The 26989-nt window shown below is 42.4% G+C and overlaps 1 protein-coding gene and 1 pseudogene across 2 annotated transcripts in view; one reads left to right on the forward strand and one right to left on the reverse strand.

The window, feature by feature from the left end:
• Window positions 1-16791, reverse strand: part of LOC126282106 (glucose dehydrogenase [FAD, quinone]-like) — a 230275-nt gene extending 213484 nt beyond the window's left edge. Inside the window, exon 1 of one of the 2 annotated variants that reach the window (XM_049981568.1) lies at window positions 16663-16791. The gene's annotated coding sequence lies outside the window, so the exon portion shown is untranslated. Of the gene's footprint in view, window positions 1-4699; window positions 4840-16662 lie in introns of those variants that run through there. The other variant, XM_049981567.1, reaches the window with a different exon arrangement.
• LOC126282570 (5S ribosomal RNA) lies at window positions 8816-8933 on the forward strand (annotated as a pseudogene).
• Window positions 16792-26989: the final 10198 nt, after the last annotated feature.

Below are 26989 nucleotides of genomic sequence, written 5' to 3' on the forward strand. Positions count from 1 at the left end.
TGTGTGATAAAAACAAACACCTAACCGCAAGAAACAGAACTAAACAACCCACTTCAAACAGTGTATTTCTCCATAGTAAAACCATCGTAGAAATAAAACCCCGGAACCTGAAAATACTTTTAAATACCTACAATCTAACTGCTATAACCTCATTGTCTCAGGGTTCGGCAAAGGTGCCTAAGACAATTTGGCACCCTCTAATGTCTTGTATCGTTTACTTTGCTGTCGCCTATCTGGATACTGTACTTGATACAGATGTAGTACAGGTTGCTTAAACGAATCCGCAAAGGCAACTGAATCATCCTGTATAGTAACGTAAAACCCTTACACAGTGCGATATGTTGGTCGAATTGATATCAGTTCACGGATTTTAGCTTTTCTTTGGATTATCAAAAACGTCATACAAATTTCCTTGTCAAAGATGTATAGATATACACTACCTCAAAAATTCTTACAAACCTTAGAACACCTACAATTGTCGCAAGAGTCAGAAAATGAGACGTGTGAAATAAACTAGAAAAGTTATGCACGACGGTGTACAAAGTATCAATAGGTAACTCACACAGAACATCTTCGTTCTTCCCAGGAAAGTCGATCACACCCACGCGCTGATTAACTACGAGCGTAAAAGGGAGCTCACGAAACCTGCATCGACAGAAAATTGCGAAGTATACGCTTCTCGCAGATAATTAGGGTATCAGAAAATAACAAACAAGAGCAGTGCTTCTCCCGGCTGTCGTTACATGATACCGCTGCCGGGCACAAGTTTAGGCTTAAGTTTCCGGAGCGCAGCAAAAAGAACGCGCCGAAAGAAGCGGGAAGGAGGACAAGGAGAAGCACGGCGAGGCGATGCGGGTCGGAGCGACATCCAACACCGGCGCCTCGCAACTTTTTCTCCATTTCGAGGCGCATCCCTCGCGGCTGCGGTTCTCTCTTGTTTCGGCGCCTAAACTAGATCTAGCAGTCCAGCCCCACCCCGTCTGTCGTCCCCACCCTTCTGACAGCGGCTCACGTGGCGAGCCGACGGAGGTGCCCTACAAAGACCTTCTGCCAGGGGCGGGCAACAACGTGCGGCAAGTTGGCTCTCTAGACTAGGCGGCCTATTATAGTCTGGCGGTAAACTCTTAGCGGAGGAAGTGGTTTTTCCCGGAACACCCCTGCAGCTACAGTACAGGATCCACAAAAATCATTTTCCCGTTACCTGTCTAGCGGCTTACTGCTGCGTGAGGTCATTTGCATCGATGCTGTTTGTGTGATTATACTCATAGTTCCCAGCCTCAGTTACTTAGGTTAGTATACGGAATGTTTCAAAAAGAATGAGCTGATTATAAAACTCCATATTTATTGATAAAAACAACTACAAACACGAGATAAGCCGCAAAATACAAAATGTTGAAGTATTAGCTACGCTATGTTATAAAATTGTAATTGACACCAGTTCATCAAATTAAGTAACTTGTAAGCATTCATTTCACTACACACATTTCTGTTGGTCATAGTATGTGCACAATATGTGAGAAGTTGGGACTGTTAGTGTTTGCATGTGTGTTAATAATTCTGCAAGGGACTGGTTAACAGCACTACTGGTTCTAAGGACAGTTCCAAAAACTTTCTGAATGCACAAGTGGTGGTGGTTTATGGACTTCCTATATTGTCCGCAAGACTCTTTGATGGTGATTGTGCACCTGCACAGTCGCAAACAGATGGCTGCTGGCCTACTCTAGAAGGACTACAGTGGGTCTGAATATTTGATGACCCACCAATACCATTATTTGTACAAGGACTGCGGTGGGTCTGCACCTCTGGTGGCCTACCAATACCATAATCTCTACTAGGACTACAGTGGGTGTGCTCTGTGATGACCTACCTAATAATATTCTTTAAAACTTCGACTGACTCTGCGATGGGTTTGCTCTGTTGTGGCCCATTACCTGTCTGCATGTCAGCACTGTCTTTCTGTTGGAAGGACAACACTACTTCTTCAAGACTGCATGGAAATCCACTACTTTCGTGTTCATTCTCTTTTACTGCTCAGACTTTGAGAAAAAAAAGCACTGCAATATTACTGTCATGAATGATTAGGACTGTCTTTATGGACTGTGAGAAAATTATAGCTTTTGACCAACGTTGTATCAATAAGTGTGTGCATATGATTTCTTTGTTATTGTAATTATGAAAAAAATTTCAAATCTGTATTGGCCACTGCCCAAAACAATTTGTAAAATTTTTTGTGGGGAGCATGGGGGCTATATAAGTAGGCTGTTTAGGTTTTTAGGTTGGTAACGCCACGTAGCGCTCCGTATGAAAATCAATGACTGTGCTGTGTGAAGGCTCTGGTTGATTTGCATTGTTGGAGTATATGCTATTGTAGTGTTGGGCAGTTGGATGTTAACAGCGCGTAGCGTTGCGCAGTTGGAGGTGAGCCGCCATCAGTGGTGGATGTGGAGAGAGAAATGACGGAGTTTTGAGAGCGGATGATCTTGACGTGTGTCCATCAGAGACAGTAAATTTGTAGGATTGGATGTCATGAACTGCTATAGATATTATGACTTTTGAACACTATTAAGGTAAATACATTGTTTGTTCTCTATCAAAATCTTTCATTTGCTAACTATGCCTATCAGTAGTTAGTGCCTTCAGTAGTTAGAATCTTTTACTTAGCTGGCAGTAGTGGCGCTCGCTGTATTGCAGTAGGTAAGTGATTTGTGAAAGGTATAGGTTAATGTTAGTCAGGGCCATTCTTTTGTAGGAATTATTGACAGTCAGATTGCGTTGCGCTAAAAATAGTGTGTGTCAGTTAGTGTTGATCAGAATAGGTAAAGAGCGAAATGTCGGAGTACGTTTAGTTCTGCTCAGGTGTTTGAAAATCAAATAGTGTAAGAGGTTTGTCAGCACAGTAATTCATTAAGTTTTCTAAGGGGACGTTTCACTATTACAAGTGGTATGTTATTACAGCAGCACGAACATTTATTCGATAACTAAGTTCGCCATAAATTTTTCACAGTATATCTGCTTTTATGGAAGTTATTTCTCTACTTCACAAAATAAAGGGAAGATGAACGCACTTTCCTTCACATATCCCCACAAGAAAAAATTTGCCTAGAGTCATATCTGGCGATCTTGGAGGTCAATGATGCAGGGCAGTAGTGTCTTCCGTGCGCCTTATCCAGCGTTGAGGCAGTGTCACTGAGAGACTGACGTACTTTGTTGTACCGGTACGATGGAGTTCCATTGTTTTGGAAATGAAGTCATTGGACTCCTCCTGAAGTTGTGGAAAAAGCCAATTCTTCAACATATGAAGACAGCTCATTCCAGTCACTGTGTTTTCTCTTTTTGCGAGAAATGGCACAAAAGGCGTTCACTTTAGGTGATTCTCTCTCGTTCTCAGTAGTATCTTGAGCATTGTCCCTCTATGCGCACTTTATATCGGTTTACTTTACCACTAACATAAAAAGTTGCTTCGTCACTGAAAATTAACCGTTGTAAATATGTATTTTCTTCCATGTTCCTCAGCAGAGAATTGTTGAAGCAAAACAGTTTCCTTTCTCAAAAACCCGAAGATCTTGCACTAAATGTACTCTCCATGATTTATCGACCAAAAACTCCTTAAAACTCGCCAGACAGTGGTGTGAGGCATTGCCAGTTCTCTGTGCTGTGAGTAGATTTTCGGGGACTCCGCTCAAAGTTTTGCCCAGTTCTTTCCACCATGTCAACAGATGTGCGAGGCTGACTTGGACTCTACCTTTACACAAGCACTTAGTATCTTCAAATTGTGGATACCAACGACGAATGTTTTTGGGTGCAGGCGGGTCTTATTACCGTCCAAAATTGGGTAATTCTTTTTGAAACACTCTGTATTTAGTGATATACACGATTGTTATAATTAAACTTTCGCTGTTTTCCGTCATTGTTGGCTGTGATATCTCCTGGTGTTTCAGTCGCTCAAATCGGAAAGTCTTCGCACATTTGCTCAAATCGAAGTCTTCGTCCATTTTGTACACCTTTTTCTTTGAGGACAGTTACGTCCAATATGTTTCTGTTTATTACTGGTGATTGCGGGAGTGTATGTTAAATGCCATCAACAGTGTCATATGTCCTCACATTATGAGACGTTGCAGAGGCGTTCTGAATTCAGTCCGGGACATTAACCCAATATCTAGTGGTCAGGAAGTTAACGCTATCACCTTTCCTACCGGTCGAAAACTAGCGGTTAAAATTTTTTCCACTACCAGCATTCGAACCGAATACTTTCGATTCGAGAGCGATAGGCTGTGCAAACGGATTTGGTCTTGATTATAAGGCCCGTGTTATCCGTAACCTTCTTACTGTTTCGAGCTGTATAAACTTCTTGTTCTAATTTTCCAACGATATTACATGGTGATATAAAGGGAAGAAGAACGGAAATTTTTACATCTGTTACTGTCTTAATCACTATTAACTAAATTATATGGTTAAGCAGCGATTGAGTCAACACATGCTGCATATTTTATGGCAAAGAACAAGTGTTTACAGCTGTCTTGGGATAATTGTCTAATAGGTAGGAACAATATTTCAGACTTCTCATTGGGTCTATAGTGTCAACTTCTGTATTGATATATCTATTACACGCCATACTGGTTGATTTCTGGGCACTTACTCAGAATAAGTGAGCTAATCAGTGACAATCTACCGCAGTATCCCTTTTATATTACTACCGTACCTGTTACAGAAGCTGGTGTTAGGAACGGTCGTAAACTTGATCCACCTCTTGAAAGTGATAAACGGAACAGAGCTCTCACTGAAACTGTTTACCGCACTGCTGCTTGGACCCCTTCTGAATGAAGCATCATTTAGCTCAGCAGGTACACGTGGTTCAGAATCTTATCTGCAAACCTCTTGGCGTATTCCACGTATCTAGTTGTGACAGATACATTCCTTATCTGCGGCCATTCCTCTTTCCACTTCATAACGCAATAGGCCACGTTTCTTCATACGTAGGCGTTAAATAACAGTTGAAAGGATATTGCAGTATTCTGTCTCTTCGACGGTACCTATGTATCAATCATCTGTACTGGAACGAAGAACGCGCTCGTTAAATTTAGTAATGTTATAGGCGTGATAACAGATCACGATCACACTATTCTAATTCCGGTTGTTTAAGAAATAATAGTAGCCAGCATTTGTTCACAATGGGGAGAAGACGCGGTGGGACATAATATGCATGAAGAAGGAGAATAATTATCAACCTGGCATACAAAGACGACTTTTTAATACTATATACACACTGATATAGTTCAATTTTATGTTAGTATTCTTTGTAAAATGTTTCTGAGTAAATACATATCATCTGTGAGCTGCGATTCGGTAAAAAAAAAAAAAAGGGTTCAAATGGATCTGAGCACTATGGACTTAACATCTTAGGTTATCAGTCCCCTAGAACTTAAACTACTTAAACCTAACTAACCTAAGCACATCACACACATCCATGCCCGAGGCAGGATGCGACCGTAGCAGTCACGCGGTTCCGGACTGAAGCGCCTAGAACCGCACAGCCACCGCGGCCGGCGCGATTCTGTAACTTCTACCAAAACACATTAACGATTCCCATGGGGCCTTCAGTGGACTCATAACAGTTTCCACACAGGAAGCCGGCCGCTGTGGCCGAGCGGTTCTAGGCACTTCAATCCCGAACCGCGCTGCTACTACGGTCGCAGGTTCGAATCCTGCCTCGGGCATGGATGTGTGTGATGTCCTTAGGTTATTTAGGTTTAAGTAGCTCTAAGTCTAGAGGACTGATGACCTCAGCTATTAAGTCCCACAGCGCTTAGAGCCATTTGAAACATTTTGAACCACCCACGAATTTCTTTAGGTGTGTGAATAAGCGGAAGTCGGAAGACGGCAAATCTGGCGAACAAAGTGAATACATTCGCAGCTTTTAATTCGTTGATCAAGGTCCTAGAATTTTTGTTAAAATGTCAGATGTATGTGAGTTCTTAAGGGACCAAACTGCAGAGGTAATCGGTCCCTAGACTTACACACTACTTAAACTAACGGACTGCTCAGTCTGTGTCGCCTGGCCACTAAGAGCTGTTGCAGGACGATTGATTCACGAATCCAGTTATATGACTCCTTACGTGTATAGCGATTTTACGACTAAGACGAGTGGGGCCTGAAGATGACATCAATGTAATGCCGAAACTGGTAGCACATACAAGTTCATAAAGTAAAATAAACTTCTACAAATCATGCGGCTATTGGTAAATTATTGCATTAAGGAGAGAAAACACTGGCACTACCTTTATGGTTAATGAAATCGACTTTGTCACATTTTGCTACAGGACTACGGGTTTCTACGGATTGTTTCTGTTGACTTTGTGTTTTCAGCAAGTGATAAATCCATCCTTTATCTCGTTCGCACCAACAAATCGGCGAGCGCAAACCATGAGCCAGATTATCCGTGATAAAGTTAAAAAGTAGTTCAGAAACACTTTTCACTGTATATGAGACTGTTACGGATACAACATCTTGCACGTATTCTGGTAGTTGGTTCTTAATGTATAATGTACGGCAGTCTTGCTTCAGGTAGGCCTATGCCCTCGGCTATACCATCCGCCTATAAGCTTTGATTTAGGAGCATCATGTTCAATACTTTCCCGGTGTTTTAGACTTTGGTTGCAAGCTTTGCGAGATTCTTCGTTACTGTTATCTCCAAGAGAAGTTATCCACAAGTAAGTTCAGTTGCACACTTTTTAAGTGTAGAAAATGGAAAGAGTAGCATCATTAAACATACGACAACTTCGAACCAATTGCTGTTTTCGTAAACTGTTCAAAATCCCAAACCTCTCTACACACTGTGTCATGGCATAAATGTACGTAACACTTCCGAACGTGATACGTTCACTGGAAGAGGACGCTAATATCGGTGGATGTGTTAGCCATTCTTCTTTCCTTTCACTTGCATTTACACGGACAACAGAAAAACCACAATGCAGCATTACTCTGGAGAAACAATATAGTACCACACGCGACTCAATACCCTCTCGACACACCACGCGGGTGAACGAAATCAGGGTCTGCGTTAGCATTTCAAAACCGTCCATGGCCATCGGTGACGGTGCAAAGGATATTTGTCAACGATTGGTAAAGACTACGTACAAAACACTGATATTGCCTAGAACCAAGCTCAATAAGCAACTGGACATAATTAGTTAGTTTGTGCTTCATGAAACACCAGATTGTTTGTAAATTTCGTGTTTTCGCCACAAAAACTAACTGTGTGATGCTGTTCTAAACTGCTACTTTGAATTAGGCAACAGGTCTGCAATTAAAAACAAGTCATTTTCGAGCGTACACTCTTACATTCCTTGAGAATGGATCTCTGCATATCGCATCTCTTTCTCGATTTTAATATATGGGTGATATTAGTTGAGAATCATCAGAATTCAAGACAGATAGGCACTAATATTTTAAGCTTTGTCGATTTCGAATTCACTGGAGAAGCACTGGAGTGGCATTCGCCTGGAGTGAAACTTTGGATAGCCATAGCCAGAATATTCAAACTGGCCTTGACGCAGTGGTAACATCGGTTCCCGTCAATTCACCCAAGTTAAGCGCTGTCGGGCTGGGCCAGCACTTGGATGGGCGACCATCTGCCGAGCGATGTTGGCAAGCGGGGTGCACTCAGCTCTTGGGAGGAAAACTGAGGAGCCACTTGATTAATAAGTAGCAGCTCCGGTCTCTTAAACTGACATACGGCTGGGAGAGCGGTGTGCTGACCACATGCCTCTCCATATCCGAATCCAGTGAAGTCTGTGGGTTCAAGGATGACCCGGCTGCCGGTTGGTACCCTTGCGCCTTCTAAGGCCTGTTCGGACGGCGTTTAGTTTTTTATTTTTATTTCAGACATTACCGAACACTACAGACGTGGAGCACAGAATGCTACAACAGCATGGGAGAATACTATTCAGTTCAGAAACGATCGCCGGCCGCGGTGACCGAGCGGTTGTAGGCGCTTCAGTCCGGAACCGCAGGTACGAGTCCTGCCTCGAACTTGAGTGTGTGTGATGTCCTTAGGTTAGTCAGGTTTAAATAGTTCTAAGTTCTATGGGACTGATGACCTCAGCTGTTAAGTCCCATAGTGCTCAGAGCCATTTGAACCATGAGAAAGGACCAACAGATTCCAGTTATTTAATGGTACCGAAGCTGACTTTCGATAAACTCTGGAAGCCATAAATATTACGAAAGTGTGTGTATGTATGTATGTATGTGTGTGTGTGTGTGTGCGTGCGTGTGTGTGTGTGTGTTGTGTGTGTGTGTGTGTGTGTGTGTGTGTGTGTGTGTGTGTGTGTTCCATATCTCTTCCTAACCCTTGGAACGATTTCAAGCAAACTAGGTACAAATATCCTTTAGTGTCGGGTAACGATTGCTGTGGGGGTGAAAACCACCTGCCTATCATAGTTAAGGGCAGATGACGCCATAAAATATGAGATGCGTGAAGAACTGCCGCATTGTGAATGACGTTTAAAGTTATTAGCTCTTTGCTACTAACTCTATTCCCAACACACTTAGCAGACAGTATCCACATAAGCCTATGAATGTACCTACGCAAATACGTCGTTGTACGGCAGATAGTTCAAGACATATGCCGTTATTAACACTGAGGCGCGTGAAAAAGATGTCGTTTCATGTATGAAGTTATAATATATTTATTCTTTGCTACTGAGACTCTCGTATAGTCAAATCAACCTAAGGAAATCCCTAATACCTGCCAGCTCTTTTAACGGCTTTCAAATGTAAACGGCTGTAGGTGAACAAATAGCCGCCTATAGAGTTATGAGCCAACGGCCTTTCCGCAGTGGTAACACTGGTTCTCGTCAGATCACCGAAGTTAAGCGCTGTCGGGCTGAACTAGAACTTCTATGGGTGACCATCCGGTCTGCCGAGCGCTGTTGGCAAGCGGGGTGCACCCAGCCCTTGTGAGGCAAACTGAGGAGCTACTTGATCGAGAAGTAGCGGCTCTGGTCTAGTAAACTGACAAAACGGCTGGGAGAGCGATGTGCTGACCACATACCCCTCCGTATCCGCATCCATTGACACCTGTGGACTGAGGATGACACGGCTGCCGGTCGGTAACGTTGGGCCTTCATGACCTGTTAGGACGGAGTATAGAGCTATGAGGAGCGTTACCATGGAGACGTTTAGAAAATCGCTCTGTAGCTTCTGGACATGTAACTACAAATATTGTTTATAATCAAGTTCTGAGTTGAATAAACATTACAGAGAATTTGGATACTTAAAACACCCCCGTTTTGTCCTTTATTGGGTTTTGTGTGATTTATCGAAGCCACCAAAAAATTATTATGATTATATGACCGTGTGCTTAATGGATGAGAGGCTATCGGTTTTTCTGCTGTGGTTTCGGGTTGTTCTGAGACGGAATAGTTAATGATTGAAAGTTTGTCTATTACCAAAGACCATAAAGGTTTGCAATGTAGAAACTACTACCCTCACCTTACACGTTTAATTACGGTTATATCTTTTATTGGTTACTGATTTTAAGTACTTTGTCACACGCAATGATGGTGGTTAACATTCACAACAATCCTCACTGCAATCCATGGTTGTCGCTGGCCGACGCGGTTGACGCGAAACACGTGATTCGACACTTATCACTTTTGGTGTCGCATCACTCGCGAATCGGTATCGATGAGGGTCAACCCCACGACGATTAGGGGGACGCGCTCACTCGTCATATTCCGGTGAATTTACCGTTTCCTACTCACTCGACCACCACTTTTGCCCGTCTCTCCAGTACTACTGCTCACTCAACACTCGTCTCACTGCCTCCTGCAGCGCTCGACAATCGACTCCTGTCTGCTATCGACCTGGGTGTCGGATACTAATATCTATGTTCGTGGAATCACGGATTCCTTACATACTGTAGTTACATATCTGTACATTACGCACATTTCTTTGTTTGTCGTTTTCATAATTCCAAAGGTGTTTTCATCAATATATTGAACTGAAATTTTTTCGGTATTGGGCTATAGACGAAGCTCGTTTTCCGTTTTCGTTTATAGCAGAAAATTGGCAAACGAATACCATGGCAGTGCCAGGTTTGTCAGGCAGCTATTTAATAATATTGTCAGCGGATAGTTATAGTAACTAACATACAATGGGGGAGTTAGTTTGTTTTGCATAAGTCGTGAGTCATATTTGTCATAACTCGTTATGATACAATAAATACGATTATATATTAAAGATATATTCTCTACGTTTACAGAGTTTTACGTTTTGGGCACGCCGTAATTGGATTTTTACTGTAATTTCAATCTGCAATAAAATTTAATATAGGCATCTTAACCGCATACGGATATTATCTTCTTTTTGGAGACGTGGTTCGTCTAATCTAATTAAATGCTTTAGGCGCACCACATTTTCAGGGACATAAAAGCAACTCAGGAACGACGGAAAATACAAAAAAATTAAGATATTATCTGTTCAGAAATTTGTGGTGTAAAAAGTGGTGTCAAGCAGAAATTATTTCATTTTGTTTTTGAAACTGTTTTCCTTACCTGCCAGCACCTGTAAAGGGAAGTGGTTAAATATCTTTGTGACTTTGTATTGTGCTCTTATTCCGTTAAAGAGAGAGACTATTTCCTTCTAGTGTTACGCTACAGTTATTCTCAGATTGTTCCTGATTTTTCACAGCAAACTTCATCAGAGAGTATATTGTGAGGTTGTTGCTCATATGCTTAGTTTTTCCAACATTTCTCTACATGAAGCTCCAGAATTAGCACCAGTCATTGTCGCTACATTATGTTTCCATACATTGAATTCTTGGCGTCTATATGTCGAACTGTACGAGAAAAGTACTCCATATGTAAATCAGTAAAGGAATTATGTAAAGTAAGGTAACTTCCTGATGCTTTCATCACAAAAAACTAGCAGTTATTCTTGGAGAAAATAACGAACACAAGAGTTTCAAACCATGTTCGATATGTGATTTCGATTTCAAGTACTAAGCAATACGGACGTCCAGTAATGTAGATTTTTCAGTTGTAGATATTTCCGTAACTAATTGCTCTGTTGTTGTTGATGATGATATCTCCTGTCCTAAAGGCAATTTAAGAAATGGTTTTTTGTCTTTTCTTTCTAAAGATAATGAATCTGCAGAGAAGCAGTGAATAATTTTTCTGAAAATCTAATTTATTGTTTCTTGTGTTGTCGCCATTCTATTAGAATTAGCTGTGGTACTCTTGTCATGACCGAAGGGCACTGTACAGGGTGTCCGGAAAAAAGGTTCCAATATTGACAGAGGAATTAGTAGGCATCTAAGGAAGAAAGAATGTGCCTATAAACATTGGTCGTAAGTCTCATATCTTCGGAGTCACGTCTTACGTGTTTACGAGGAGCATATCTTGCACAACGATCAGTTTAGCACGAGACAAATGAGGAAACAGCATACACGTTAGACGTTCGTGCAACAAAACGTGTTTGCGTTGGTGCCAAGCAAGCACCAAACACAGGAACACGTACCTATTCCACAGAATACTAAATTGCGTTGTGTATCGGTCGGTTAACGTCATTTGCACCTGGAGTACCCATGGTGTTCATACGGAGATCAGTTTGTGATGACATAGCAATACATTACCGTAATTTCCTTCGGGTCCGTCACTGGACGTACAGCTCGCAATGGAGGTCTACTACTCAACACAGGAGATGGCAGACATAGTCTTCTGCTACGGGCAAGCCTATGGAAATGTAACTTATATGTTGCCACATATCGTCGACGCCGTACACCGTCTGTAAAGATGTTGAATATCTTGTTCCAGCGACTTTCAGAAAGAGGATCCTTTGCACCACGAACACGGAATCATGGAAGACCTTTAACGACTCGCACACCTGATATGGGGCAACGGGGATCAGAACATGTGGAGGACAACCCTGGAACGAGTGTCCGAAGAATAGCTACATTGGAAGGTATTGCCAGGTCTGTCGCCTGGACGGGCCACCTTGAACAACATCTGGAGCGAGTACTAGCTCTGCTGCTACACGATCGGCCTGCCAGATGTTTCTCCAGATGTGCGCTCATGATGTGCAGTTCACTGGGAAGGTGTTTTTTAAGTTGTTCACTGATGAAGCGGCTTGGCGGGAGGAGGAATCGTAAATTAGCATAGTACGCACATCTAGGCCTACCTGTATGCCAGCTCGCACTCACTTACAGACAAACGACACAAGCACATATTTAATATCAACGTTTGGACAAGCATCCACGGTGAAAGCTTGTCGGGTCCCTACACAACACACTGAAGGTGCTATCGTTACTTCCTTCAGAACGAATGACATGTGTTGCTGGAGAATGTACATGAACGACTGAGAACGTGGTCACGCATGACGGGGCAGCGGCCTATTTTCAACTTCGGGTGAAGCGACACGTGACACGACTCATTCAGGAGCGACTTATTAGTCGGGGAGGGTCAGTACCTCGGCGTGCCCGTTCCCTTGACCTTAACCTCGTGGAGTCTTGCTTGTGGTAAGATGTAAAGACCTTGGTGTATGCTGTTCCAATAAATGATGTGGATACACTACGAAAACGCGTGTACGTACTTGTAACATTCTAACGAATGCGTGATTCCATGAAACGTAGGATTCAAGGATGAATTGCAATAGATGGCAGTCAAATGGAGCAAATGTTGTGGAAAGTAAGGCAGAGACATGGGATCAGTCACAGTAACAGTAGTAGGCCATAACTCCCAAGCTATGAGATCTACGACCAATGGTTGTAGGAACATTTTTTGTCCCTTTGTTGCTTACTATATCCCCTGTAAATATTGGAACATTTTTTTCAGATACCCTGCATATAGGGTGTCTAGAGTGTCTCTTTGACTATGACTTTTTGTGCAGGAGCAGAAAAAAATTATGTAGCAATTGTTTTTAGCTGTCAGGGGCATATTAACCAGCTTGATAGGCTTTTTGTTCTTTAATATACTGATCAGTCTTTTTGTTCGTTAATACACTGATCACCCAGAACATTATAAACACCGACCTACTATCAATACAAACCCATCCAGGCGATAGCGAAGTCACCTGGCGAGGAATGACAGCTAGTGAGACATATGCACGGTGCGTGTACTATCAGTGAGTGTGCTCTTCGTAGAATGGGAAGGCGCGCCATCTACCTTAGTTTGACCGATGGCAGATTATAATGGCCCGGAGGCTTGCCACAGCTGGCCGTTGTGGCCGAGCGGTTCTAGGCGCTTTAGTCTGGAACTGCCCGACCGCTACGGTCGCAGGTTTGAATCCTGCCTCGGGCATGGATGTGTGTGACGTCCTTAGGTTAGCTAGGTTTAAGTAGTTCTAAGTTCTAGGGGACTGATGACCTTAGATATTAAGTCCTATAGTGCTCAGAGCCATTTGAATCATTTTTAGGCTTGCCACAAAGAATTTCGGAAGCTGCACGACATATCGGATGGTCGAGCCTTACTGTAGTGAGTGTCTTCATAAGGTAGCGAAACCATGGTGAACACACGTCCAGACGTCGTGATGTTCGGCGCCTCCTCTCACTACAGATGTAAGTCGTCGTAGGCTGAGCAGACTGGTAAAACAGAACAAGCGGCGAACTGTGGCGGAACTAACATCAGACTTTAATGCTGGTCAGAGTACAAGTGCACAAGTGCTCCCAACACTCCTCATGATGTACTTTCGCAGCCGACGACGCATGCATGTGCCAATTAAACGGCTGTGATGTGGGATCTGAGTGGGATACTGTCAAGTGGGGGGGGGGGGGGGGGGGTGCCTCAGGGATCAGTGTTGGGGCCTCTCCTGTTCCTTATTTATATAAATGATGTACCCTTTAGTATTATAGGTAACTCTAAAATATTTCTGTTTGCTGATAACACTAGCTTGGTAGTAAAGGATGTTGTGTGCAACATTGACTCGGTTTCAAGTAGTGCAGTACATGACCTCAGTTCATGGGTTGTAGAAAATAAACTAACCTTAAATCACAGTAAGACTCAGTTTTTACCGTTCCTAACACACAATTCAACAAAACCTGACGTTTTAATCTCACAGAACGGGCATATGATTGGTGAAACTGAACAGTTCAAATTCCTAGGTGTTCAGATAGATAGTAAGCTGTCGTGGAAAGCCAACGTTCAGGATCTTGTTCAAAGACTTAATAATGCCATTTTCACTTTTCGAACGGTATCTAAAGTGAGTGATATTTCTACTTTGCTTATTTTAATTCACTTATGTCGTATGGTATTATGTTTTGGGGTAACTCTTCCCATTCTAGAAGGATATTATTGACTCAGAAACGGGCGGTTCGGGCAATAAGTGGTGTGAGTTCACGAACCTCTTGTCGATCTCTTTTCACGAGTCTGGGTATTTTGACATTGGCCTCGCAATATGTATATTCCTTGTTGTCGTTTCTTGTTACCAATATTAGTTTATTTCTAACAATAAGCAGCTTTCACTCGGTTAATACTCGGCAAAAATCAAACCTCCATTTGGATCGGACTTCCTTAACTCTTGTGCAAAAAGGTGTTCAGTATACTGCTGCATCCATTTTTCAATAAGCTGCCACTCGAATTCAAAAATCTTAGCAGTAACCCACGCGCTTTCAAATTGAAACTGAAGAGTTTCTTCATGGGTCACTCCTATTCTGTCGAGGAGTTCCTGGAAAAATTAAGCTGATTTTCATTGTATTGCTGATAGCGTTTGCTTAAACTTATGGACTGATTTTCTTTCAGGTTCATAAACATTTATTTTTATCTGTTATTACTTTTTATGTTGTAACTTCATGTACTGACACGTTCCATGACCTTGGAGATTTGCTCCTCAATTTGGTGCTACGGAACTTGACATTTAAATAAAAAATAAAGTAAAAACGACGACATCGGTAACTAGTACTAAAATTAGGACGTGACCATCGGCACTGGATGTTAGCGCAGTGGCAGAGCGTTGCGTGGTCTGATGAATACCGATATCATGCCGATAGGAGAGCGCGAATCCGTCTTCCAGAGGAACAGCTGCTTGATACCTGTTCTGCGGGACGGAATCAGGCTGGCGGCGGCTCAGTTGTTCTCTAGGGAACAATTATTCCCGGGTCCAGCAAGGCACCATGACGGCCAAGGACTATCGTACGCTGACTCCAGACCACGTGAACCGCTTCATAACGATCATGTTTCCCGACGGCACTGGCATTTTTCAACAAGATAATGCGCCATGCCACAAGGACAGAAGTGTGATGGACTGGTTGGAGGAACACAGTGGCGACTTCCATCTGATGTGCTGACAACCCTCCCCCCTCCCCCCCCAACTCGCCAGATCAGAACCTGATCGAACAATCGCCATATCAGAACCTGATCGAACACATCCGGGATGTGACTGAACGTGGGGTCAAAGCTCATCGTTCTCTCCCCCCTTCCCCCCAGAATTTACAAGAATTACGTGACTTGTGTGTGCAGATGTGGTGTCGACTCCCTCCAGCGACCTGCCAAGGTCTCACTGCTTCCTTGCCACGAAGCGTGGCTGCTGTTATTCGTGCCAAAGGTGAACATGCCGCTTATTAGGTAGATGGTCATAACGTTCTGGCTACTAAAAGTATTATTTATTACGTAATACAATTCCTCTCCTCATGAAATGTTCAAAAACTTATCACAATGTAGCATTCTCGTACTTATGATGTTAAAAACATAACACAATACTGGAACTTCCCGGCAGATTAAAACTGTGCCGGGCCGAGACTCGAACCCGGACCTTTGCCTTTCGTGGGCAAGTGCTCTACCATCTGAGCTACCCAAGCACGACTCACGCTATGCTATGCTGTGAGGACGGGGCGTGAGTCGTGCTTGGGTAGCTCAGATGGTAGAGCACTTGCCCACGAAAGGCAAAGGTCCCGGGTTCGAGTCTCGGCCCGGCACACAGTTTTAATCTGCCGGGAAGTTCCAGTATTGTGTTATGTTTTTAACAACATCATAAGTACGAGAATGCTACATTGTGATAAGTTTTTGAACACTCTGTACAGCACACAGCGCAGGTGCTAGTGATAACGTAGCTCGCACACTTTTTGTAATGCTTCTTAAGGATCAAAATTAAGAAAACGCAGCCAGTCTTGTTAATGTTACCGTTGACAACTAATCAACATTTGCTTGATACATTTTTATTTTGCTTCTACACAAAAATATATTTGGGGTGCCCAACCATAAACTGGACAGCCTTCATACCACGTATAGCAAGAACAGGAGATGTCGTAATATCGAACCCTGGGAAATTCCACCAACAATTTGTCCCCTGTCAGAAGAACATTTGTGATGAAAATAAGATCAACTACTTACGATAACAGATCGCTTCCTGTCAATAAAACATGAAGTGAACCATACGTATAACACGTTGATTGTATCAGACTGAAATGTAATTGAGAACAAACGTATATTTGTGGCGAGGTGAAACTACTTTCATATACTGAATTACATCTTGCTCATTTTTTGTTTTAGAGAATTTCGGGGCACCGAGGAAATCCATACCACATTGTATCCACTTAGTCTGAGAAATACAATACACAGTTGTGCTTAAAAGTAGGCTCACAATTTTGTAAGGAAATTTAATTAAAAATAAAAGAGGGACAAATGAACGAAGAAGCGTTCGTCGATACGGCAGCGATGCTGTTAGATCGCGTACCTGAGTATCGCCTTCGGGATGGCGGACGATTGTGTATTCAGGTCGCCCGCTGTGTCGGTGAGGTTATCGCACGGAGCGGACCAAGTGAGCTCGCTCTGTGCGGCGTGCTCTGCCTCCTTACAAAACTGAGCCCTCGTCATACCGGACCGCTGATAAGCGCTATCAGGAGGAGCCATTCGGTGGCGTTCTCACCAACTGTGAAGCGCGCTGCGTTTTTCGCTTTCTGGCGCCACTTCGTAAGATAAGACTCGCCAGACAGAGCTGTTCTGACGGAGTACAACTAGACATTCGCCGTTCCATGTTCAGGGCGCTCAGTGCCTCTATGATAGAAGAACAGCGCAGCACTAAAGAAACTTGTTTCTCTGTTTCTCATCGAGCAAAGAGGAGCCTTGTGTATGATACTTGGCGCTTAGTCTCGACGCACAGAGTTCTAGCACCTGTTCGGCCGTCACTACATAGGCTACTGTTGGGATTAATATAACAAGTCTACAGTCTCTTCCCTTCGCATTCATTGTCCAATTGAATGGTGAAGGCAACAGAAAAACAGTTTCATATATCCGGTGAGAGACCAATCTTGAATTTTTTTCGGATTATGCCATAGAAAAAACATTCAAAGGAGTTAGTCACACAATTTTTTAAATATAAAAATTAGTCAATTTATGTATTGACAACGATCTACAGGCAAATTGCGTTTAATTAAGCCGCTACAAATATGTCAACACCCTGCAGGTTTATGCCTATCAGCTATTATTCAATGACATAATGTTGGTCTACAAATATTGTGTTACAAACTGATTCAGGTACAGACTTTTCCACCTCTCCTACCTTGATTGGCTGAAATAAGACAGTGGGTAACTTACTCTAATTTGGCGGGTTAAAAAAAGAAAAGAATATGAGCACACCTGAGGAATTTGAAAACATTACGAAAGTGTTTCCTATTTAGTTAGATTTCATTAGATGCATCGCAATAAATTTAATGATAACTGTGTTTTCCTTTGTGAAATCGAGGTTTCCAGTTCCAGATCACATACCAGAAATTAATTTCTATATGATTTGTATTTATGAAAGAAGAAAATATAAAAATGCAGTAAACGAAGGTGAAAGAGTATAGGGCGTCTAAGAATGAAACTGATAGCAAGTGCAAAATGGATAAGCAGGAATGGCAAGAGGTGAAATGCAAGGATCTAGAGTAGTGTATAACTGGGGGAAAGATAGATACCACCTATAGAAAAATTGAAGTGACCTTTGGAGGAAAGAGAAACAGCTGTAGGAATATCAAGAGCTCAGATGGAAAATCTGTACGAAGAAAGTTGAAAGGTCGAAGAACCTCTCTACTCTTCTTCGTCCTTTCGACTTTGATTTGTATAGATAATGTGCTATACTGTGGCGCTTTTACATCCGTGACAGAACCTGCCAAAGTTGCACCCCTTCCCCCCCCCCCCCCCCCCTCCTCCCACCCTTCATTGTTATAAGCGAAGCAAGCTCGTTGTTATGTCACTGAAGTCGGGTTTAGCAGCTGTTTCATAGTCCATCGACAACACATTTACCAAACAGTCGTGCGCATCAAAAATGACATTACTAATTAATACCCAAACAGCTCTGTCCATGACCATGAAAGAAGGCCTATACTGAACTTACATTCACCAAGAAAGAATGAACATAAAACTCAAACACCATTTTCTACAATAAATTACCAAAGGAGATTAAAGAAATTGCTAAAACAAACTTATTCAAAAAGGCAGTTAAAAAGTACCTGTTAACCCAAATATTCTATGTACTGAAGGATTACTGAGATAACAAAGAGTAGGGCTTTGGTACAAAATGTAATACAAGCAATAATAAGGATAATAAGACTTCTAATATTCCACATAATACTTTCACACTATACTTTTTCCGTTTTCTTTCCTTTTCTGGAAAAACTTACTTTCAAAGCTATACAGTGGATAATAATAACACTTTATCCTCTTTATGAACTCAACTTGGTGAGTGGCCAGCGCGACAGAATGGCAATCCTAAGAGCACAGGTTTGATTTTCCGGCTGGGTCGGAGATATTCTCCGCTCAGGAACTGGGTGTTGCGTTGTCCTAATCATCATCATTTCATCCTCATCGACTCGCAAGTCGCCGAAGTGGCGTCGAATCGAAAGACTTGTACCCGGCGAGCGGTCTACCCGACGGGAGGCCCTGGTGACACTACATTTTTTTAAATCAGTTCAACATCTCACTCATTATACAGGGATGCTGACTCAGTTTTTCAAGGTAGCAGATGGAAAATTGTGGTGCTTAGAATGGAATCAGCTGATAGCATGTGTAGTGTGTGTACTGTTATGAAGCAATGTGTGTACGGCACGGGCGATGCATGCAGTGACAATATATGTGCTCGCTTTCGTTGTTGAACACGTGGACAGAAGTGACAGTTGCTGTTCAACAACGAAAACGAGTACATATAGTGTACTATAACGTGGAATTAGATGTAAAGATGAAAATATGAGTATTACTGCACGCAATAAGCTTTCTGACGCTTTCACATTAAGTGCTCCGTTTCAGACAGTTTATATCGCCGTTTATTAACAGGATGATCATACAACATATCGACAACCACTGGACATGAAAATGGCCCGTAAAGCTGAAATTGGCTAATCGTGCAAGGTATAATAAGCTGAACACTTACGAAAAACAACCGAAGTGGAAAACTTCAAAACGTCATTTAATTAAATTTTGTATTGAGCGAATGGACTTCCACCAAACAGTGTATGCAGTAGTGGGATTTGGAGTGGAAATTTTTCTGGGAATGAACTTGGTTCGAGAAAAAGTCAATTTCTTTATTGGGATTTGAAAATAAGTTTGTCTTATGAGAGAAATAGAGAGGAAATAAAAATTTTGTATGATGAACTAGCGTTGGAGGAGAAGATTTCAGAGAATGATGTATGGCACTTCACTGTAGCAGCATCTGGCCAGCATAATGATTTAGTAAATAAACTAAACTAAACTCCGTCCGAACAGGCCTTGGAAGGAGCAACGCACCGACCGGCCGCCGTATCATCCTCAGCCCCCAGGCATCATTGGATGCGGATATGGAGGGGCATATGGCCTGTAGACCGCTCTCCCAGCCGTACGTCAGTTTACGAGACCAGAGCCGCTACATCTCAATCAAGTATCTCCTCAGTTAGCCTCACAAGGGTTGAGTGCACTCCGCTTGTCAACAGCGCTCGGCAGCCCGGTTGGTCACCCATCCAAGTGTCAGCCCAGCCCGACAGCGCTTAGCTTACGGTCATCTGATGGGAACATGTGTTACCAATGCGGCAAGGCCGTTGGCGATTTAGTAAAGAAGACAGAGGAATTGGCTGTAAATGATGTAACTGCAGGTGAAAAATGGTCAACAAAGCTTGAGGATAGTGAAAAGTTAAAACCAGTACAGTGAAAGTAATTAATCAAAGCGTTAAAACAAAATCAGCAAGTTTTTTGGAATGGCCTGGATTTATCGCAGAATACAAATGAAAACTTAAAAATGAAAGGTAATGAAAACAGCACAAAATGTTTCACAAAATTCGATGTTCTATACATTTGAACACTACACAACAAGTACTAGCAGGAATCGATAAAACGTTGATGTGGGGATTGTTGAGGTCAGACAGCAGCTTTAACAAACATATTACATCAGTCAGGAACGCAAATAGTGATATTCAGTTAGTGTTACATGTGAGGAAATGAAATCAACATTTGAAGCAGAAGGAGATCGACTACGAAATACTGAGCAGCTGTTAGCAACATTTTCTGGAGTGAGGAACTTAAGTACCCTGGACTTCACTGCAGATTACAGGTAGATGTCATTAGTGGCTGAATCTAGAAAATATGCTGCCTTTTTATTTGAAGAGGAAAATTTTCAGTTTAAGGTGCTGCCTATTGGCTTAGACGTGTCAGTCTCAGAGTTTGCATGAACTCTCGCCCAAGCACTTGGGATGGAGATTCTAGAAAGAATAATTTTATATGCAACTGAACATCGATAAAGGGAAGAGATTTTTTATGTTGAAAATTATGTGCACTATAGATAGTGAGATTGGTTCCAGAAGCACATCCATCAAGAGAAGACATTAACTGTATAACAATCGGTGTCAGACTGTAGCAGCAATGGTAATATTTAATTGTAGTGACTCTGGTAGATATGTTCCTGGCTTCCAATATCGTTGTGAGTATTTGATGATCTATAGAAAAATTTAAGCGATTAATTGTCAATGCACTTTAGCAATGTGTGCAAAATAATTTTACCGCTGAAAGTCCAAGAAGGAAGAGGTGGATGATGCTTGGATACCGGCGTCATCAGTAATTCGGCGAGTAAATTCGATAAGAGCCAATCATAATGCTCGATTCATTCACATCCTTTGTTCTGGGATGTGGGAGCCTCTACGTAGCTGTGAGAACATTTGCGTATGTTGAGAGCAGGAAGGGTATCACGTGATGGAGTGGGTATCACATTACTTCCGGGAGGAAGACTGCATTTCGACGCTATTGCGTGTTATTTTCGTATAGAGGTTCTGTTAGGGCAAGAATTTCCGTGCATACAAGCTGAGACAACACGAGAACTCCTACAAAAGCACACGTTACGTACTTCTGAGAGACTATACAGTTTACTAGAGTTCGACTTGGTTATTATTTTATGTAGCAATGTGACTTTAGTATAACATTGAGAACGGTTCTAGATACGCTTGCGATGGTAAGTAGCTACGCGCGACGAATCATCAGTCAAACGTCACGCATGGTCCGTTAGAATTGCTAAGGAGAAAGCAGCTTGTTCTGTTCTAGAATGGATTTGTGCAGAGTCTTCGCCGGACCGCAGTTAGAGTGAGGGTAGTGACGAACCCCCCACGCGCGTGGCCCTGTTTGGAGTCTGTAAATAAGTCTTCGCTGTCGTTCGATCGCGTCATCCATGGCACCTAAATGCAACTTTCACCTGCGTTCGGCGGCAGCTCACGGTTGCGCTCCCGGCCGATCACGTCAGCGTGTGTATCTAAGTGAACACGTACCTGGATAGGAATTTGTCAGAAATTATGTATGAATGAGATATCGCCGCTTCATGCTTGCGGGACCTGGGCGGGGCCTGTGCGTGGTTTGACAGCTGACAGCCGCGCCACTTCGTTGGGGTTGCCTGTGCGCTCTACCGGTCAGGGATTGGCGGAGGGTGCTAGCGCGTGTTGATGGCATTATTTTGCGAGCTGGTCTGTAGGCTGTGCTATGCGTTATTTGGACATTTTACAGGTATTGAGAGTGTCTCCACATCACTGTGCTGCATTATTTAGGAGGAGACTGCACGTCTGTACGTAAATTATTTGGGTAAATTACGAATTGTTTGCATGTCTGGAGAGCGTTATATGGGTGTAGTTTACAGATCCATGGGCTGTGTGGCGTGACCCCAAGCATGTCTTTTGTATCAGTGTGATAAATAAAATGTTCCAAAATAATAGAGTGCACTCCTTCCTTACTGCACCCAGCAGCCCACCGCAGCCTGAGTCATTTCGCGCCGTTTTCCCCCTACAGACTACCATCTGGGTTTCTATGACGTAGAATCACGTGACTAATGCAGTAGCTAATAGGAGTGCAGCGTTCCAGGAGCGGGGGATGCTACGTCATGAATGAATGAACACTGCGCTCCTAGTGGGAAAATGTGAAAATTCTCATTTCATAATTGAATATCGAAATGGTACATTCAGTAACTGAATATCATTAAAATTGAAATGCTCTTAAGTACTTAGGTATTTCATACGTTAGATGCGCGATGTGGGTGTTATATTCGTTAGGATATTTCCAGAAGACTATCTTTGGCGCCTGTGGGCTCTACACGCACGACACACCACACTGTAGATGCGTGAGAGAGTAAGCATTACAGCATATCTCTCTCTCTCTCTCTCTCTCTCTCTCAGCTCTTAACCACAGGTGTGGCGTTTGTTTGACGTACTGCGAGCGACGATCTTGGATTACGTAATGGGATCGTGCAGTGGCCGTGTCCTAGAGCACATGGCGAACAAAATGTATGCAGCGATCTTGAATAGTGGTACTTGCGTCATTACCCGACTTCACGGTAGTGCCATCTGACGGCGATGAAATGTACTAAGACAGCTGGGCTCTGGACTCAGTGGTGAACACACATGCGTGAAATTGTTTAAATAATAAAAATATGTACTTTTCTCCCACAAATCCTTAGAAGGAGCTGGGGTTTGGCCGACTGAGGCTAGTACAAGTGTCCTTTCTTTCACGCCATTTTCTTAGATGAGCAGCGCAACGCCAAATGACCTTTGTTTACCGCCAAAATTCAAACTTGGCTGCAGTTCATAGGAAGAAGTGGTGGTCGGGTGAGTTGGGTTTGTGGAGGTTGCCCAAGTGACATATCTTCCCACGATTTTCTTTGCTTAGTACAGATAACCGGGATGTGGTGCATTATCCTGTTGGAATTTGAACTTCCCGCCATTTTTTTTGGGGGGGGGGATGGGGGCATGGCACTTTCCCACCAAGATTTGAACATCCCGCTAAAATCCACCATCATTACTGGCGTCACAGCCGCCATCGTGGATGACGTCATTAACACCATCTTGGATAACGGTAAAAACACCCTTGTCCTAATACTATTGTGGTGGGGATGACCGGTGCATCTTCATCCATTGTTTCTTTAATTAGCTTTGGCTCATGTCTAGAAAATGCATCTATTGGGAACTGAAACAAGTCGACCTGTAAGTGTCATTGCCGGTCTCATTACTTTGTTTTCCTTTATGAATGTTAGCAGTGACGAAGGTTCTGCTTCAATGTCCCTGGTTCTAACAGTGATAGGTAAACAGTTTGCTGGATTGAAGACTCCATATTGAATTAACAAAACAGCAAGTAAAAAATTACTGAAAGTACATGAAATTACTGTGTTACAACGTAAACCAACACTATTTCCATACTAAGGCACTAACTGGTGAGTGGCATCCAGGCGTGATAAAAAAAATGGTTCAAATGGCTCTGAACCTTATGGGACTTAACTTCTGAGGTCATCAGTCCCCTAGAACTTAGAACTGCTTAAACCTAACTAACCTAAGGACATCACCCACACCCATGCCCAAGGCAGGATTCGAACATGCGACCGTAGCGGTCGCGCTGTTCCAGACTGTAGCGCCTAGATCCGCTCGGCCATCCCCGGCCGGCAGGCGTGATCAATAATTCCTATAGCGACAGGCCTAACGGTAGTTATGGCTCTACGTTTGCAAAACGTTAGCAACATCAGCAGTCCAAAAGTAGCTAGAAACTACATTGGAGACAGTGCTTCAGCTTGAAGTAAAGCCTCCATTTTACGTGCACCTTGGGACACTCCAGTACCAAATTCAAGATAATGTTGATACTATTACCTAAAACCATTACGTCTATACATCGGAATAAAAGTATCGATACCATCAGTATCGTATCAGGTTGACAAATTTTTATGAATTTATAATTTTTTTCTTTCTTTTTCTGATATGGAACGACTTCTTTGGAATACAAGACAAAGTTTTAAAATTTGTGGAACAAAGATATCTATGTGTACAAAACTGATTACTTTTTGTATATTTTTAAGCTTTTTGTCAACACCAAAGGACTTATTTAAATAGAAAGCGATAAATGGGAACCATTCTATTGCTGCATGAACAGTGCTACGATTCTGGTGGATAATGTACAGGTAAATATGACTCACGAAAATTCCCTGTGCTGTTGTATGATGATAGAAATTATAATTAAACACAAGATCTATCATGAAGTTCATAAATATCTTAGTAAACGAGAAATAACAAGCTCGTGGAAAACTTCCTGACATAAACACTCATCAGATTTACTGAAAGAAGACGAATTCACAAGTGCGCCATCCAATCCGCTTCCCATGTCCTCAGTTTGCAACAATTTTGAAGCGCTGGGACACCCCCCCCCCCCCCCCCCCCATGCGATGAGCTGCTATGTCACCGTTAATGTGGAAGGAATCTTCCTACAGTTGCTGCACGGAGAAAGGGGCATCAAGGTTCCTAGTCATTTAGTACTTCCGAGCAGGAAAAGATCGTTGAAAAGTATTGTTCCATTAAGTTATTAACCTCTTCCTTTAGGTACACGTAGTTCATTTATATTTGAGTACTTGAGTCACTTCTGATCACAAGCATCTGGATACCAGTTATTAGACAGTAATGTGGGGTGTGTCCACTCCTTCGCTGGGGACACTTTCAATGAAGTCTGGGGAGGAATGGCAGCCCACTCTTTCTCAAGAGCCGAAACCGGGAAACATAGAGATATTGGAGGCTTGGGTCTGGAACAAACTGAACATTTTGACTCATCCCAAAGACGTTCCACTGGTTTCAGGTTAGGGCTCTGGACTGACCACTCCATTTCAGGAATGCAACTGTCCACAAACTATTGCCTCACTGATGCTGCTTAAGGACAGTGTGCATTGTCATGCTAATTGTTTATAACAACAAAGCTATGTCAAGAGAGTAAAATACACGTAAAGTCGCTCTCTCCCTAAACATAAAAGCACAGCATAAATTTTATTTGTGAGTTTATTAATTTATGTTCGTAATAATCCCTGTAACCTTTCAAAGCATGCGCCACTATCCGGAGGATGTAACCAATAACGCAGTCTGATGTTAGTGTAACGAATTGTTTGCACAAATATTGCCATTTTTCTCTGAACACTTAAGAATTCGAGAATAATATGAGTTGTGTAATGAATTTTGACTAGTAATCAAAAATCCCTAGGTCCCGATTTCGAACCTCGTCATTATTAACATTTTCAAAAATTTTTAAAAATGATATCTCCATTGACAAAAGTCCCCTTTTTCGATCGCCGGGAAGGGACTGCAAAGGGGGACATGACCATGAGAAAAAGTCTGAATAACGAACGAAAATGTAAAGTTCTACCAATCGGAGAGTGGAATGTTAGAAGTATCAACATGGTAGGAAAGATGGAAAATCTGAAAAGGGAAACGCGTCGGCTCAATATATAATAGGGGTCAGTGAAGTGGAATGGAAAGAAGAGGAAGACTTCTGGTCAGAGGAGTATAGCGTGTATAAACAGAAGCAGAATATAGTATAACGGGAGCAGGATTCGTTGTGAATAGGAGAGCACAGAGTGAGCTGCTGAGAACATTTCATTGACAGGATTTTTCTCATCAGATTCGACAGCAAACCAGCGATAGTATATGTACACATGCTAAAGTAAATGATGAAGAGACACGGAAAGTGTATAAGGTTATGGAACGGGTAATTCAGTACGTAAACGGAGATGGAAATCTGATAGTCATGGGAGATTGATAGGGGTTGTAGGGGAAGGAGTAGAAGGAAGTGTTATTGGAGAATATGTTCTTGGAATTAGAAGTGAGAGAAGAGAAGGACTAACTGAGTTCTGCAATAAATTTGAGCTAGTAACAGCGAGTAGTCTGTTCAAGAATCAAAAGAGGAGGATCTATATTTGAAAAAGACCTACATATACGGAAATATTCCAGTTGGATTACATCAAGGTGAGACAGAGATTTCGAAGTCAGTTATTTGATTAGAGACTAGCTAGGAAGTACCAGGGCGCAAAGAACTGGGACAGTGCGGAACGGAGAGGTATGCTTGACGGTCTCTGAAGCTATAGATAGTGCGACAATGAACAGCTCACTAGGCAGTTCAGTTGAAGAGGAATGTACATCTCAAAAAAAACAAAGAGGAGTTGGAAACAAAAACATGAAAGGAAGGTAACTGCTCAGAACCATGGGAACCAAAAGAGACGCTTCAGCTGACAGGCGAAAGAAAACAAAAATGTGCTCGGAAATTCAGGAATACAAGTCAATTAGGAAGGAAATAAATAGCAAGTGTAATGAAGCTAAGTCCAAATGGCTACAAGAAAAATGTGAAAATATCGAAAAAGAAATGGTTGTCGGAAGGACTGACTCGGTATACAGAAAAGTCGAAACAGCCTTCGGTGAAATTAAAAACAAGTACGGTGACATCAAGAGTGAAATGAAAATTCCACTGTTAAATGCAGAGGAGACAGTGGATAGATGGGAACAGTACACTAAGCGGCGATGTATCATCATACTTTGGAAAAACATCGTCCACACAGTTCCGAAGACAGCAATAATCGGCCAGAGCGAAACTTATCGCACAGTCAGCTTAACAGCTCATGCATCCAAGATTTTGGCGAGAGTAATATACAAAATAATGAAAAAGAAAATTGAAGATCTGTTACATACCTATCAGTTTGGCTTTAGGAAAGGTAAAGGCACCAGAGAGGAACTTCTGACGTTGCAGTTGTTAATAGAAGCAAGGCAGAAGGAAATCAAGGATCTGTCGACATGAAA

Source organism: Schistocerca gregaria, chromosome 7 (assembly GCF_023897955.1).
Source record: "Schistocerca gregaria isolate iqSchGreg1 chromosome 7, iqSchGreg1.2, whole genome shotgun sequence".
Lineage (NCBI taxonomy): Eukaryota > Metazoa > Arthropoda > Insecta > Orthoptera > Acrididae > Schistocerca > Schistocerca gregaria.